Below are 17768 nucleotides of genomic sequence, written 5' to 3' on the forward strand. Positions count from 1 at the left end.
CGGTAAAGTCACGTAGAATGGAAATAATAAAATAAAAAAAATAAAACATAATAAAATAATTCTCACGACGTTTCGGCCACAACGCAAGCAGCCGTCCTCAGGTGAAGAACAGGTCTGTCGAGAAGATAGACGTCGTGAGAATTATTTTATTATGTTTTATTTGTATTATTTTATTATTTCCATTCTACGTGACGTTACCGAAAGAACCAAGAAGATGAATCCCTGCAGTCACGAAAGCTTTAAATCGAAAAATGAAGAGGAATCTCTGGGTTTGTTTTGAAAACTCCCGTGTAGACAGCGGCGTCGTGCCTCCGTTGTTATCAGCTCAGGGGGTCCGCAAATCGGTCAGGCGGAGCCCCCCGATATTTGATTTGTCTCGCACGGTCGCACCTAGAGGCGATTCTATATCCTGGACTCCTCTGGCCCGAATCGACGTCGTCGTTACGCTCACGGTCTCGAGCATCTAACGCTGTCCGGGCGCTACGTCTACGCGAAATGCAGCCCCTGCAACTCCGTTAGTACATCTTTGCAATGTTGCGTTACCGCTCTAATTGAATTAAAATAAAAACGTGGAACGTAAATAAAATAATTTTCATGAAAAAATATTTATTTAAACCGCGTTTTTAAAAAGTTCTGTTCTGTTACACTGCTGTTGAAAACAAATTTCGCCACGAGGGGAAGGGCGAGGCACCCCCTGCTTGCCCCACACTCGTCACGATACCACCCTTCGTGCAGACCGCATGCCCTGTCTCTTGACATCCTGAAATCTGCAAGCACTAACAATCACAAAAACAACACCGACAACAACCAACGAACGACTTAACGCGTAGTAGGCTTTCGCGCCACGATAGAGGTTTTTTTGGGTTAGATCGCGTTAATATATAAATGTGTCGTTAAACCCGCCACCAACCGACACAGCCAATTAGTAAGGGCTCGTCACGTAAACAGAACGTGCCAATCCGTTACTGGTACAGCACACCGGTGTGTTGGAGAGTAAACGTCACATATAAAAATCGAGCAAGACGTTTCGCAAATAAACACCACTGGCACCATCAGGCGGACAGAAATTACAATCAGCACCATCAGGCAAAGAGTAATTACAAGCAGCATCATCAGGCAAAGATGAATTACAATCAGCACCATCAGGCGGACAGTAATTACAATCAGCACCATCAGGCAGAGAGTAATTACAACCACCATTATCAGGCCGAGAGTAATTACAACCACCATCATCAGGCGGACAGCAATTACAACCACCATTATCAGGCCGAGAGTAATTACAACCACCATCATCAGGCGGAGAGTAATTACAACTAGCAATCCGTAAAGCATTTTTTTTTACAACGAGCTCAGAGCGCGAGCACAGCCACTTCCTCGGAAGCTGTTGGCGGCTGTCCTCCAAGCGAATGTTTGACGATGCTCATTGGGTCAGGTTACAGATGATGCAGTGGCCCACAATTTTCGACTGCTATCATTCGAGGACGAACACCACCGGGCAAAAGGACAGCTGGGTGACCCAAGACCCACGTGGCGCAAGACCGTGGAAGGAGGAGCTGGCAGCAGCGATCGACCTTTCTTGGGGCGAGTCTCAACACCTTGCCGAGGACAGGAAGAAGTGAGTGGGGGAACTCATTGTGGCCTCGTGTCTCATCGGAGATTAAGATGATTAACTACGTAACTGTCATTACCGTATTATCCGGATTATAAGACGCACCGGGAAGTAAGACGCGGCCCCAAACCTATGTCCTGTGTCAATAAAAAAAAATATATATATTTCCAGAATCTGCTCACATACCGGTTGTTAAGATGCGACGCAAATGTTGCTTTCAAATATAGGTGGGGGGGACGGGTCGGACAGCATCTTATAATTTGAAGAATGTAATAAGGATATAATTAGCCCATAATAAGGTCAATGCAACGGATCAATTACCGTCGTCACGATGTGTAGTAGTAATTGCCGACAAACCATGAGAAACTGAACCGAATTGCCGTTCTACAATGAGATTAAATCTATGCGGCGAGCTGCTGACTGCATGCTCAGCATAGTGTTCACGTGCGACTGTGTCTTTACATTTTAAAGGTTCCGCCATCAGCATGAATCAGCATTTGTAATCTTGCTAAAGGTATGAGAAAAATACCAAGATTTACTTTTCCAATATGCTGTGGGTGCCTCTTAAGCCATGGCGCATCTAAAATGATCGCGGGCTCCCGGCAGAGGTCGCAAACGGGTTTTGATTCCGTACCCGGCCGCACCAGGATCGCAAACGGGTACCCGTACCCGTACCCTACCCGATACCCGGCTACCCGTACCCGGCCGGGTATCGGGTAGGGTACGGGTGTCAGGTACCCGATTGCGACCTCTGGGATGAAGCCATGTTGCAGGCGCGGGTGGGTTGATTCTAGGAACTTGAATTGTGAGAAGAGACAAGACGTTGGGAAATGAGTAACAAACGGTGACTCACCAGTGACTCACGGCCTACCCGTACCCGTACCCGGCCGCACCAGGGTCGCAAACGGGTACCCGTACCCGGCCGGGTACGGGTAGCCGGGTATCGGGTACCCGATTGCGACCTCTGGTGCCACCCCCAATGACTGCAACGCCTGGTCCCGGCAAACTGAGATAACCAAAACAAGACAAATACACGACGCTAGATTGACCACATTCTGCCATCTATCTTTTCCACACGTCAACACCACCACCACAACAACAACAACGGTGGCGACGACGATGCAAGGCCCCCTTGCCCACCAACTTGAGTGACTTTGGCCAAACGCTAAATTTAGGTGCGCTTGCAGAATCTGACACCGTTGCCAAGCATACTTCAAATCAGGTTATTTACAGGCTGCTTGTGGCTTACGCTTTTAATTTAATTCACCCGACCACCACCACCACCACCACCGACCGCCGACGCCATATCCGTGCCACGGTCTCAACAACAACAACAACTCGCCTAAGAAATCAATAGGAGTGATTTGCGTAATCGACACGGTCGAATTGGAGACGGGGCTTCCATTGACGTCGCCATCGCGAGTGAATGGTTGTGCAACGGTGCCCCCTACCCCACCCCGCGTGCCTCCTTCTCACAAACGTGGCTCTTGTGTGCCAGTGCAGCAGCAGCAGCAAAGCAAAGCCCTCTCGTGCCACACACGTGTCCTGGCATCGTGATTGAGAGACGGCTTGCGCGCGCAAGTTCTGTTGGAGCTTGCGTCACGCACGCAGCCAACAACACTTTTGCGATATACTAATGGGGTTTTTCCCCTTTTTTCTGGCAACAAAACTGTCACCTTTTGCAAGGAATCATGCTTACATTACCCACAATACTTGCAGTTAAATGCAAACAAAAAACAATTGATAATTGATGCATTGTATTTGAAACTGATTGGTCCACACCAGAGACAGATTTCTTTAGAGCCTAGTCTCATATGGAGTTCGACCAGATGACGCCAAAAGGCGCACTGATCAATTAGTTTCAAAGACAATGCATAAATTATCAGAGTATTGTCTTTTTGTTTGCATTTGACTGCAAGTATTGTGGTTAATGTAAGCATGATTCCTTGCAAAAGGTGTCATTTTTGTTGCCAGAAAAAAGGGGAAACCCCCTATTAGTATATTTTGGTACTGGCAAAGGAGGTCCCGTGACTTTTTTGTTGTTGTTGTTGTTGCTGCTGCTTTCAAAGACAAACAAACACTCCACCTCCCCCCGCCCCCGGGGTAGCCACACAGAGAGTTGGGGAAAGTTCTCAGCAGCGAGCAATTGCTAAGAACGAAGGCCGCAAAAACAACGGCCAGATCCACGCCCGGATGGCGTCGTCACCCCCACCTCCCCCCCAGTGCTCATGTTTTACACACAGCACCAGCATATGTTATAAAGGGGCCCTACATTTTAAAAAACACACATTTTTTTACTTGCATAGTAAAACAATTGTATTTTTTTCATTTGCTATACAGCCAGATAATATGAGAAATCGATAACCTTAAACATCCAGTCATTCATAAAAGTTGAAGGCAGTATAGTACTACAGTAACAGAGCAAGTGCAGAATCACTCAACCGGAATTGATAGCTTGAAAGCATTTGGCGCGGGGCCCTTGAAAGTGCGGGGCCCGTACCATATGTGGCTACTTTTGCTATTAGGATAATCCGGCACTGACCACCAGGGCACTCGGTTAAGGCTGAGATGACCTTGGTGAGGCCCAGGACCAGTTCGCCAGTGCAGACATTTGCCGATTGATGTTGGCTGTGAGCGGGAATCGAACTCAGGCCGCATGGTTTGCGAATCACCACGCCATCGCTTCTCCCATTTGTTTTTGCTATTTTTATAACAGTTATGTCCACTGCTTATCAATGGCCATTGCTTTGACAATTTTGGAATCCGATGAGCTATGAAGCTCTTTAACACAGAAGTCCAGGAAACGATGACTTGGCTAGCTTGGAGAGATATACGTTCGATAAGACATAATCTCATTCGCATGTATCTTTGGCGAAAATCTCGTGTAACATTCGTTGCAGATAATATAACTGACAATTGCCCAGAACACGAGTTTGGTCAATGATGATTTTCTTTATTCTCGTTAAATTGGAAATCTTTAGTCGTAAACCATTCCTGAATGCTTTAAGCGTATCGTGCAGTGTGTGCGAAACAAGTCAATACCGCATCAGTGAGAGCTCCCATCACGCTCCACAGGAAGTCTCTCAAACAATGACAACAGTCAACTTTGTTTGTCAGATAATTACGGTGTTAATCTCGGCTTATCTGTAGAAAAAAAAACACTCGCTCATACCCCGCTGTGACCCCCCCCCCCCCCAATGCAACTAATTTCGTGGCATTCCTCTGAAACCATCTGCCAAAGGGACCTTTGCACCGAACGATTGGCCGCTGTTACAGCGAAACGTTAACGTTTTTCCTCTCCATTTTCACGTGAAGACAGCCATCGAGGACAAAGCCCCTTTTTTCGGCCGTCACATCACCGGCACCTTTCCTGACCTTTGCCGATACCCCCCAATGTTGACCCACACACACCAAAGGCAAATGTCCCCCGTATAGCTTTGATATGCTGTTGGGGCAAGTGCTGTTAGCGAGCAACTATGAAGAAAGCCGGCACGGCACACGAGTGGGTGGGTGGGTGCGTGGGTGGGTGGCCAGCACCACGCCCGGCCGCCTTTGTCTCCCCAGCGGCGATGATTTTTACACACCTCACCAGGTACTCATTTGAGGCCGAGTCGACCTAGGAAGGCCCAGGACCGGTTCAGATAGTCGTAACCGCTACCCGACCCACACGATGCACAACACACCACTGGCCGCTTGTTATTTTGAGGTGCGCTGTCAAACGTTGCGACTCCGTGTACAGAGCCGTGTAAAATAGACGCACTTCTTGGTCGGGCTTTTGAAACTGACCAGGAATTAGAAGAGCTCAACGTGGAAGAAGGAACGCAGATGATACCCAGGGCTTCATACCCCACTCGACATTTTACCGGCACGCTGCTGCTACGCTGGAATTGAGTACGGATTCTCGGCGTAAGGTACTACCACTAGAGTGCAAGGCACTCCCTCCATTACATAACAATCCTATATCATTGTGCCACGTATTAATATAATCCCATCAACAGATTGACATAGGGTACAATCAGTGAAATGTCAAGCTCCTTGTAAATAGGGCCCTACATTGATTGATTTTATTCTGGTAAATATGAATAAAATACCAATTTCCGGGGTCTCAATGGGATGGGGGTGGGGTGGGCTTGTAGGTAGAGGGGACATTGCCCCCGCTGGGTTAAACGAGGACAACACAAGGCGGAGGGGCATGGATGTGGCTGGTTGCCAAGGTCATCGTTCGGGAGTGTTCCGGCTCAAATTTAGGCACTGGTGACCTCTCCAAAACATCCGATCTGTATTCCACGTAAACTATGAACTATTTTTTTTATTTCACCATAAAGTGGCTCTATTTTACCATCATGTGGATACTTATAGCGACCAACATTTATAGCGACCAAGTACTCTAAATGCACGTTGATTCTAAATGTGTAGGGAAAACTCGGAGGATCCGGAGAAATCTTCACGCGACCACGGGGCGAGAGAGAGAGAGCATGACAACTTCAAATATACAGCAGCAGGCGTCAGGGTCAGAGATCGAACCCACGACCTCCTGTATTCCAGGCGAGGGAGTCAACATCTCCTAGCCACGTGGAGACTGCCTGCGTGGTGCGATTCGCGAGTCCCGATCCCATCGCTTCTGAGATGGTGCTGCAGCCGCAGCAGCTACTTGCTGCAGCTACTTCCTGCTGCTGCTACTGCTGCAGCAGCTGTCACCCGGTCCTAGAGTTCTCGCCGAGGTTAGGGAAGAACGCTGCTGCTGCTGCTGCTGCGAACAGAGTGCAACAACGCGGACATCCAGAATAAACAGCCTCATTCCGAGACCCAGACATCGTCCTGAATTTGTTATTCCTCGAAGGCACCGATGTGACCGTCAACAGGACAGTGCGCACATCTCCGTCGCGAATGAAAACATTGATAGCCACGGGAGTGCGACTGTGGCCATGCAAAACCCCCAAACCTATGGACCAGATAGAAATCCACTGTAGCCTGCGCTCCGTCCGTCGGAGGAATAGCAAAACGACACAAACTCTCTCTCTCTCTGCTGAAGCCCTCTCGTCGTGGCTATCATCATGCGCAATAATAGAATAGCTGCATGTAAATGTGAAGGGTACCATGTGTATGTATGTGTATGTACAGGAGATATGTGCGTGTGGGTGTCTATGCGTGTGTGTGAATGTGTGTGAGTGAGTGTGTGTGAGTGTGTGAGTGTGTGTGTGCGGGGAGCGGTAGTGTAGCGGTTAGCGCGCTGCGCTACAAACCTGGCAACCCGAGTTCGATTCCCGCTCACGGTCAACACCGGTGACGGTTATCTGAACCGGTCCTGGACCTCCGCTAGGTCGACTTGTGCTCGCTAACAGTTTGTGTGTACTACAACAACAACAGAGGGCAAATAAGCGACGCTCACAACAACGAGCGTAACAAACGACGGATAAAATGCATCAAGTTGGCACGGTAGGGGGCACAAGCTGGCGCATCATCTCAGTCAGGCAACCCGTAGCACCCGGGTTTGTCCCGTGACCTCTTGTCAGCGAACAATCGAAACTTCACGGAGCCTCGAAGTGCACCTGGCCTGGCACAAGCGCCGTGGTAACGTCACCGCCACTCAATGGCGAATGGCGGTTGTCGTTTTTGTTGTGTACGTGTGAATCTGTGACGTAAGTATGCATGTTGAACTTCTTTCGCGCCGTACGTAGCTAACCGTGGCAAGGCACGAGGGATTGGTGGTTGTGGTCATCACTTAAAGCCACCCGCCTCTCTCCACACCACACCGCACGGCTCCCTCGCCACCACGATCGTCGTTATGGGCCACGCTCAATCCTCTGCCGCTTGGATGTCGGAGGCCTCTGTAATGCAGCCAGCATCTGCACAAGGAAAGCGACATTCATCGCCTCGTCTCCGTGGGTGAACGTGCTCTACAGGACGCGTTCCATTTCCTCGTTACTGCCACTCGTGGCAATCGCCCATCAGTCCTTTCTGGCCATGGAACGTTTGTTTTTGTGCGAGCCCACTTTTCATGTTCTAAATCGTTTGAATGATACCATCAAACTGCGTAATGTTATATTATGAACGTTGGATGTTCTATGCTGCATTAATGGTAATGTGTGTGGATGTGTGTGTGTGTACAAATTCTAGGTAATGTCTAAATAATCGGTATACACAAAACATAGAAAATATATACAAATTTAGTGCAAAAAAATTCACGCTGTAAATATCACGTGTCGTTGTTGTTGTCCCAGCAGTAAATGTAACATCGAGTGCTCTTGTATTTCTCGTAAATTACCACTTCACTAAATATTAATCGTATTTAATGTTCACGTTTCGTTTCTTCTTTCGCGTATTTATTTGGCACGAGTCAATCTAAAACAAAGTGTTATTTTTTTCTAAAATCTCACAAAAAATAATTACTGTAAATGAAACACGGAAAACAATTATGAGTGGGGAAAAAAATCTGCGTATTGTTGATGTACAATTCAACATAATAATGAGCGTGTCGATTGATGCGTGACGGTGTATACCCCAAGGAACCCGGTGTTTGTACAGACCCACTTCAACATCGCGGGGGACCCATCAACTTGTCGAGCCGGTTGACAACGATCATTACCACCTCAACGGGAGGTTTCTCGTCATTTACTTTGATCCACAGATACCGTTGAATATAATAGTATCGATACTAGTTGACGGCCCTTCGTACATCCACTGCTAGATGAAGGCGTGCCCATACCGTTGTTTCACCAGACTTTACTATGCCTGTGAGTGCGGGTTCGTGAAGGGAGGTGGGTGCGGGGGATGTGGGGGGGGTGGTGAAAGAGGGGTGAAGGGTGGGGGTGGGGGGGTGAATGGTAGGGGGATGAAGGGGGGGAGTCAAAGAAGGGAGGGTAAAGGGTGGGGGTGGGGGGGGTGAAGGGTAGGGGGATGAAGGGGGGGAGTCAAAGAAGGGAGGGTAAAGGGTGGGGGGGTGGGTGAAGGATGGGGGTATGAAGGGGGGATGAAGGGGGGGGGTCAAAGAAGGGAGGGTGAAGGGTGGGGGGTGAAGGGGGTGGGGGGGGGTGTCCGGTGAGGGGGACAAGGGTGAAGGGGGTGTGAAGGGTGGGGGAGTGAAGGGGTGGGGGTGAAGGACTGGTTCAGGTATCACTCACTCACCATGCGTGTGATCCGTGGCAGGCAATTGGACTTGTTCGCGGCGCGATGCTCGCACCGTTGCGCCACCGCTCCCTTTTGCCCTGCTGATCACGGGTTTCCCAAAACGTCGACCGTAGCCCGCAACCGGGGGGAGCGTGGAGCGAGGGGGTGGGGGCGTGCAGAGGCATTCAGTTGCACGAATGTCACCCGCAAACCAAACTCGTAGCCCAACGGGAGGAGGTGTAGGGGGAGAGGAGGATGGAGGGGAGGGGGGGTGAGTTTCACGTGGTTACAACGCGCCTAAAAGGTGTCGCGTTTGCAACACGACCAGAAGAAGCCAGCAGATTCACGCGGTGCCCGCGACGATGACGTGAAACTCACGAGGCCTCGGTTCGATTTCCAGCCAGAGCTTGCACCAGTGGCCAGTCGTATCGTAGCTGGTGCTTCGGGGATCCTTGGTGGGCCATACCCTTGACCAACCCACACTGACCGGGTTGGTGAAGTATGGCCAGGTAACGCCCCCATCACCGACACGGAGTAGGGGAGGACACTTTCCATTGAGCGCGGTTGGCTACGTACGGTGCGAAAGAAATTCAACGTACGTATACGAATGGAAATCTAGATGGCCGAAATCAAACCTGTTGTTTACAAGACCCTGCATTTTTAAACGGTTACATCATTCTTTTTGTTAAACGTCAATTAATGAAGTTGGCAAGACTCGGTAGCGCGTGTCAATATTGTGTAGCCACAACTCGGCCAAAACCAGGCCTAACCTCCTTGCTCCCAAAATGCAATTCGAACGAAACATGTTTTTTTGTTACTTACCATTAACGGAGCCCTTGAATTCACATCGCGTTTTGTGTCTCGATTGTTGTCCTTCGCCCGCGCCTCCGATGAGCACGTTCGGCTACGTACGGTGCGAAAAAAGTTCAACACACACCCATACACATTTGCACTGGGTATAGTCATCTTTAGACCGCGACTCAATCCAGGCGGTTTCGCGAATTTGCCACTGACGTTGAGCCGTGACCGGGCAAATGGGTTTATTATTTTTTATTTGCAACACGAGTGAAAGCGTGCCAACAACCACTCCACCCACGTGCGCATGGGGCAGTGGGCTGCCCCACATGCTCCCAACGCGAGCGGCGGGCCGGCTGATTGCTTGCTGCTGATGCTGATGCTGCTGCTGCTGCTGCTGAATGTATGTACGTATGTTGAACTTCTTTCGCACCGTACGCAGCCAAACCCCCGTGCGTAATCGAAGGTGCGGCAAAATGTTCAGGAGCTGAATGCCATCGTCGAGGCCTCGCCGTCTGCGAGAGGGCTTCAGGAGAGAGAGAGAGAGAGTTCGTGGAGCACTGCGTCATTGATGTCTGTACCGATGTTGGACTTCTTTTGTTACCCGTACGTAGCCAACCGTGTTCATCGGAGGTGCGGGGGAGAGCAGTTTTAAACAAATGAGTTTGTCAACCTAGGTGATGATTTAAAAGTGCATGGCTCACAGTGGCTTCCTTATATCGGAAGAAAGAGCGTTCCAGGGGGACCGCAGAAGGGCATCCGAAAACGTGCGATGCAGTGTCCGTCTTTGTTCGATGGCCGAGCTAAAAGCCGCTGCTGCTGCCGTTGTTGCTGCGATGATGGTCGGAGTTCGCGTGTTGGTGTCTGCTCCCTTGACGAGATCGGCGAGGTAATTGCGGTTCATTTGTGGCAAGCACGTTGTGTGTAACGAGCGCGACCTTATAATTCCGCTGCTGCTGCTGCCGGGCGATATTTGGGTAACAGCGACCACAGTCCAGACACAGGAGGGAGGGGAGGGGGTCTCCTTAAAGCGGCCAATTTCTTATTTTACGAGCGGACTCCCGCTGGAGGCGGCTTGGCACGCAAATATCCATACTCTCCCGGGGAGTCCCGGATGAGGGCCTTGTGCTTCTGTTACGTTATCTAAGCCGCAACTCGAAACCTGTAAACAGCAACGGCATTTTCCGTCCGGGCCGCTCGCTCCGTGACCACATCAATCAGCTCCGGAGAGAAAAGAGCCACCCTTGGTGGCCAAGCGAAAGGTGGTAAAGGGCAAAAAAATGCAACCGCTGCTGGAAAGGAAAAAAACCTAAAACCCATTTTGTCCCAAAGGCTTATACAGATTGATGGACGATAAATATATTGTTTTAACCGGCTGAACCAGACCACGATATTTGCCACTACATTGCAGTGTGCGTGGGTCCGCTTGGCAGGAGCTCTCACTACGTGCATATGGCGCGACCAAAGAAGTGACAGCGTTGTATCAGAGGTGGCCAACGGGGTAAAGGTGCAGACCCTGCAACTGCCTGCTCACACGCCGCTGCCGGCGAGAGGGCCTCCCAACTCCAAAGGGTGCTTGGCCTACAGATGTCTTGGACGACATGGGAGTCGTTGTAGGTGAAACCTCACCGCACGCCGGCCCTCCCGATCGGCTAGCCGCGGTGTCACCCACGATTTAGACGCTGGCGGGGTTGAGGTAGCAGGCAGAGTGGACATCTCTGTCAAAGAGCTTTATAGCTCATCGGATTCCTCCAGTATAAATTAATGTTCTGGTTCTGGCCGGAGCGGGGGGGGGGGGGGTGCAGAAACTCGCACCGGTGTTCCAATTGCCGCCCCAGAGGGCGTCGCGTGTGCTATCAAAGATTCGGAAGTTCCAGTGTTCTACCAAACACATCACGGCAGCATCCGCGAAATGTTTTTTTTTTCAAACCATAAAAAATGTACACACTCTATAACTGCATAACATGTACATTAACTACTGAAACATGGACAACACAATAGGATTGAATAAACTGTGGCGTTTCAGAGTTAACGCTTGTGATAATAATAATAATAATAACCCAATTTGTAATGGGCACACACATGTCGCGAAACGTACAAAACGCACTTCGCTCGCGATCAACGATTTGTGATATAAAATTGTCATCGTCGCCATCATCATCATCATAACCATCGGCCATGGTCGATCCACTGCTGGATGAAGGTCTCCCGAACCCACCAACCATCTCTCACGGCCCTGCGATGCACTCATTAACGTTGCATAAACATACCACGTGAATCGCAACACTGGGAGCATAAACCCCTCCTTTAATGAAATCAACAACAAAATATAATTCGAGCGCGTGACATGACGTTTCCGGCTTAGGCTTGTTTGCAAAAACAATTAGATTAAAGTGTCAGCTAAATTAATTATACCTTATTTATTTCGTACTGATATGTGCATTGTTCATAATTGGCCATCATCATCGTCATCGTAATCAGCCATGTCTATCCACTGCTAGATGAAGACCTCCCCCAAACTCCATCATCTACCATTCTTGATTTGAAGCTTTCGTGACTGCAGGAATCCATACTTTTTGGTTCTTTCGGTAAAGTCACGTAGGTATAAAATAAAATACAATAGATCACGACGTTTCGGGCGCAACACAAGCGTCCTTCATCAGGTGGGAAAGCATGGTCTGCTGATGCAGACTGTTTGGGGGAGGTCTGTTTTAAAAGTCTGCATCAGCAGCAGACCATGCTTTCCCACCTGATGAAGGACGCTTGTGTTGCGCCCGAAACGTCGTGATCCATCGACCATCTGTCTCTCGTGAACCTTGCGGTGCACCTGTAACCACGCGTTGACCGCACTTTTACTTCCCTTCAGAGGCAACGCGATCGGCGTGCTCCTCATTGCAAATGCGAAGCAAGCGCGACGCGCTGGAAAGGCATTTTGTGCGTTTCAGATTTTGTTCCATTCGCCCCGTCGACGTCCAGACTTCTGATCCCCAAGGGTCGCAACGGGGCTACGCGCGATGGCTGAAAACGCTCTGCTGCGGGCGCGTTGCGACTGACTCAAATAAGCGTTGATGCGTGATGGTATGACATTCATCTTCTTGGTTCTTTCGGTAAAATCACGTAGAAGGGAAGTAATGAAATAATAAAAATAAAACATAATAAAATAATTCTCACGACGTTTCGGCCACAACGAAAGCAGCCGTCCTCAGGTGAAGACCATGACATTCATGAGCCCTTTCTGGGATCTGATTGAGAGGCTGTATATGGTCCGTGGTGTAAAAATATATTTTAAAATCGTAAATCCAACTTGCTCACGTCATTGGCTGGCCTCGAAAGTGCCCTTCACGTGTGTCCCTGTGATCTCTGCGCGAGAGATTTTCGCGAGCAATGCGCGCCGTGCCGATACATCGATCCTTCTTCATCGTCGGCTGCTTGTCTCACTTTCGGAATTTGAGAATGGCAGATACTTGTAGCATATTTTAATTTCCGCACAGAACACTTCGTGAGTAGGTCCATTAACTCGTTTGACAGGCGAATCGGGCTGCGTTGACGATGTCCAAAATCGTTACATCCTACCTGCGTGGGAGCTTTCCCTGCCCTTCCACACTGAGAAGGGCAGGGCAGTGGCTTGCTCCTTCGCCTGTGACATCTGGGGGACCTCCTATTTCTCTGAAACACGATGGGTATGATGTTTCATGCGTGCAGAGATCTGCAGCTACGCGCACTTTTCAAGAATTCCCGTGACAATTATTGGCTTTTCAACCCATTGTTTGACGGCCCAAAGCTCACATTCTTCACACACACCCCAGTCCCTTTAGAGACAGGCAAAACTTATTAGCAGTGCCAGCGGCATCAAACGCACATCGTAAATAATAAATGACGGCTGTGACGATCACGGAACCGAGTGGACCTTACTTCACATGCACGCGGAATATATATATGCGTGTGTACGGACACTCAAAACCTTGCCAAACACCGGATCGTGTTTGTAAAGCACCATCTATTCTCGCTACACTTTACCATCTACTGGAATGTGTTGTAATAAATAGCAGTTTTCATCGCCTACAATGGCGACGAGCCTTTAAAGGCCCGTATCGTGTAGACAGACGGCGTTGCGCCAACATCTTCCGCCGCTGTCGCTAAACTAAACTGTTTTCATTTGACCAGGTAAGGCCCCACTGACCTATTTAGCTCTTTTTTTTCAGAAACGACCTGGCCATCGCAAATTATAGCTCAACAAAGTGGCTATATCACATGGACATTAAGAGCAGCCGAATACTCGAAACGCCGTGACGTTGATTCTAAATGTGGAGGGCAAAACCGGAGGACCCGCAGAAAAATCCACGCGACCACGGGGGGAGGGGGGGGAGAGACACGCAAACTCCAAATACACAGCAGCAGGCGTCAGGGGTCGGGGTCGAACCCACGACCTCCTGTGTACCAGGCGAGAGATCTCCCCTAGGTCAAGGCTGCCCCGGTGTGTCCTAACCGACCATGGTGATGGTAGCACGGACCCCTTAGGCCGGATTAATCATTGATAGTCGCAGGTACCCACGACATCACTTTTTCCACTCGCCGTGGCCCCTGCTCTTTGTTGCCGCTGCCTCTCCCCTCTCTCCTTCACCTGGCTGAACCCAACCCGATCCGCGGAAACCAGACGCCGCCTCCGGCCCGCGAGCGGAGCGAACGAGCGAACGAGCGAGCGAGCGAGCGAGCTCCCCCACCACCTCCACGCGTGCGTGCGGCAGAGCGCCTGTGGATAAACGAGCGCGAGCGCCGGGCCCGTGTGAAAGAGGTGGTTTTCGATTTCTCACCACGAGCGAGAATATGCCCTCTGGTCCCTCCAGTATACTGGAAGCCAGCAGTTGACAACCTACATCTCGTGACTTTGTTTCACGTGGCACGTGACCTCGTTTCATGTGGCCCATGAACCTGCTTCATGTGGCCCATGACCGTGTTCCATGTGTCCCATGACCGTGTTTCATGTGTCCCATGACCGTGTTTCACGTGGCCTGTGACCGTGTTTCACGTGACCCATGACCATATTTAATGTGGCCCATGACCGTGTCTCATGTGGCTCATGACAATGCTTCGTGTGGCCCGTGACTTTGCTTCATATATATTTGGACCTGGAATATATTGACCCTGGCTACACTGAGTTTTGGGGCAGTTATGTGGCCCACCAATAGCACGTTCGCCACTTGTTGCAGAGGTTCGCAACATGCGGCCGCCCTGGTTACTACTGCGGGTGTATTTACCATGATATCCTGTGGTCAAATTTTTTCCAAAATTGAAAAATGATTTAAAAATTACTTCATTGGGAAACGTGTAGCAATCATCGCCCACTACTGTTAAAACCTTAGAAGGAACCTCCTAAAAATAATCGTGAGACTCAATTAATCTTCCTACGTGAACGATCATTATTTCAGTGGCACGCTCAATTACTTATGTCAATGCAAGGGGCCTCCTCCAGTGACAGGAGCGGCGGATGTGTGTGTGTTAATGCGTGACCCGCTAAAGCAGTGTTCTTCACTCATTTTCAGAGGGGCCCACTTTCGGAATTTGACGGGACGTCGTGTATTGTGGGGGGGGGGGGGCGCACGTCAAGGGCCGCACCAAAAGCCACCAGAGACCACCAATGGCCCGCGAGGCTTTGCAATGAAGAACACCGCGCTAAAGGTAATGGATAGTCCTGTTCGGGCCCCGAGCGAGGAAAGCATTCCCCACCCCTTCCCCGTACACGGCACAAACGCGCGCGCGAGTACACAGGCCAATGTCAAGGTGCCCTCGTGCTCGAATCAAACCTTTGCCCATCCTTAATAGGAACCCTATTAGGTTTGGGGAGAGCTCAAAATTCAACTTCCCTACAGCCTAGACGAGTCTCCCCGTTGTGACAACAACCTCTTGGCGCTCGATGGGCGTCGCGGTCGTTTTACGGACCCCCCTGGGAGGGATCACGGGTTGAGCCCACCCTGGCTGCGAGTTTAGTTCCGTGATCCCATGATACACGGAGCACCCCCCCCCCATGTTTAATTTGCTTGAGCCGTATTTTAGCCGTATTTTTCACCTGTGCACAGCGATAAACACACACGTACGTTGCGCTTGTTTCACACCGTGCGTAGCCAACCGCAAGGTGCAAAGATAAAATATCGCTAAATGTTATATTACGGGCAGAGTCGTTTGACACGTAGCACGCTTTCGACACCAATATTATGATCCGTAGTTGATTTTTCGGAGCGGGGGGGTCGGGTCGCGTGAGTAAAACGTGTGTCGTGGTACCCTCCTCCACGTGACGCAACCAGCTAATAAAGGCGTCGCTTCAACAAGCGTGCCAATGTGTATGACTGCTTCGGTGTGTTGGAGAGAGAGGCGATCCACACATTTAACAATTGCGTGTGACGTTTCACTAGTAGTTACAACAAGCATCATCAGACAGTTGCCAGATATCTGAAAATGCCCTTCAGTCTTGGGCGGGAATATTGTTGTTAAAATGTGACAATTTTTTTGTGTTGAGCAACGTATTAATTTTTTCTATTGATTTAATACAATTTTCGCGATACACATCGTATACATTGTGTGAATAAATCGATGCAATTCAGTGACACAAGTGCCATTTTTTACTGAATCAGAGCCAATCTCCCATTTCTGTACCATAAAACATTGTTAATTCAGGTTTCACAAACGTAACTAAGATCGCTGGTGAATTGATCAGAGAGACCACGTGCCTGCCTGATGGTTCGAATCAACATGTGACAATTGTGTGTTGAAGATACAGGTCTATGCTATTTATTCAGCCATAGTCATCAAATTACAGAATATATAAAATGGCTACGGTGGTTGGTGGGCCAATCAAAATGAGCAACCGGTGTCACGTGACCAGGCGTGTCACAATATATATTTTTAGAAATACCACGTGCTCCAACACCGGGTCACGGCAACAATCATATTTTCCAAGCGCTGATCATTTTCACGAATACAAATGAACAAGTTGTTTAGTCACAAAATAAGCTTCACCAAAAAAAGACATCCAAACGTATGTCGTTTAAAAACGTTCAATGAAGTAAATAGGTGCACGCAGCACACACCTTATACTTTAACGAGGTTTCTCCAAAATCGTGATAATTCCAAAATCCACCGATTGATGTTGGAAGTTCCCAGAAATGTTCCACATAACAGAGAGCCAATGTGGGTTGTCCCGAGCACATAAAAAAAAGATGTTATTACCCGCTTGGTCAAAACGGCAAACTTTCTACTCAACAATGGCCATCGATCAAGACTCGCCTGTACCTCCGCGAGAAAGTTAAGCGACGCTGTTCGTGCCATCAAGACTAGAGGGTAGGGAGGGTCACTGCTCGGGGAGGGAGAGATTGACGATGTCAGTTCTATCTTAAGACCACCTGGCTACACTCGGCAGATTGTGGAGAAAACTCTACGGCCACGGCTCACGATTTAGCCAGCTGTCACATCCACGTTTGGATCATCACGCACTCACGGAACAGATTTCGATTTCACGCGAAACTCCCTGGCTGGCGCTAAGCTCCTCGCTCTGGAAACCTACGGTGTTTAACGGCAACTGTAAACTGAAAACGGTAGCGGCCCAGTGGCACCAGGAATGCCCGTTTGTTTGTCGTCCGTCGACTGACCTGGCTGCTGTAGTAATAATGACTGCATGTTATGGAGAATTCTGGAAGAACTTCTCGCAAGTTTTTACGTAAACCACGATTTTAGGCCTCGGAACTGGGCACGATTTACAGCCGCAACTGCACCGCAGTGGCGAGATGTTAACTACCTCGCCTGGTATACAGGAGGTTGTGGGTCCGATTCCGACCGTTGACCCGTGTGTATTTGGAGTTTACATGTTCTCACCATGGTCGCGTGGATTTTTATCCAGTCTTCCGGTGTCTCCCTGCATATTTAGAAACATGCGCTTACAGTTTTTGGCTGCTAGAAATTTCCACGTGATGATGATAAGCCACTTCGTTGAGCTATCGTTTGTTGGCAAGGTTGCTTCTGAAAAAGAGCTGCATAGCTCAGTGGGGCCTTGCCTCGTGAAATAAAATTATAAAGTAAAATCATATTTTTTCCTTCTTTAATCCCGAACTTAAGTTCGACTCGGATTGGCCAAGTAAACAAAGTTCACGTGCTCTGTGGCCAATTGTGGGCCTCTGCGCGTCATGATAGAATTGCTGCAAATGCCTGGGGGATATGGGCTTCAGTCACGTGTTCCCTCTGAAGTAATGAGAGGCATTGCATTTCCGGC

General features: G+C 49.4%; 1 long non-coding RNA gene across 1 annotated transcript; it reads right to left on the bottom strand.

The window, feature by feature from the left end:
* Window positions 1–586: 586 nt before the first annotated feature.
* On the bottom strand, window positions 587–15527 carry LOC144726437 (uncharacterized). Its single transcript, XR_013587273.1, has 2 exons — window positions 8735–15527; window positions 587–7455 (listed from the first exon to the last, which is right to left on the bottom strand). It is a non-coding gene; the product is annotated as an uncharacterized LOC144726437 (long non-coding RNA).
* Between the last annotated feature and the right edge of the window lie 2241 nt (window positions 15528–17768).

The sequence above is a fragment of the Lampetra planeri genome, chromosome 23 (genome assembly GCF_965212315.1).
Source record: "Lampetra planeri chromosome 23, kcLamPlan1.2.h2, whole genome shotgun sequence".
Lineage (NCBI taxonomy): Eukaryota > Metazoa > Chordata > Hyperoartia > Petromyzontiformes > Petromyzontidae > Lampetra > Lampetra planeri.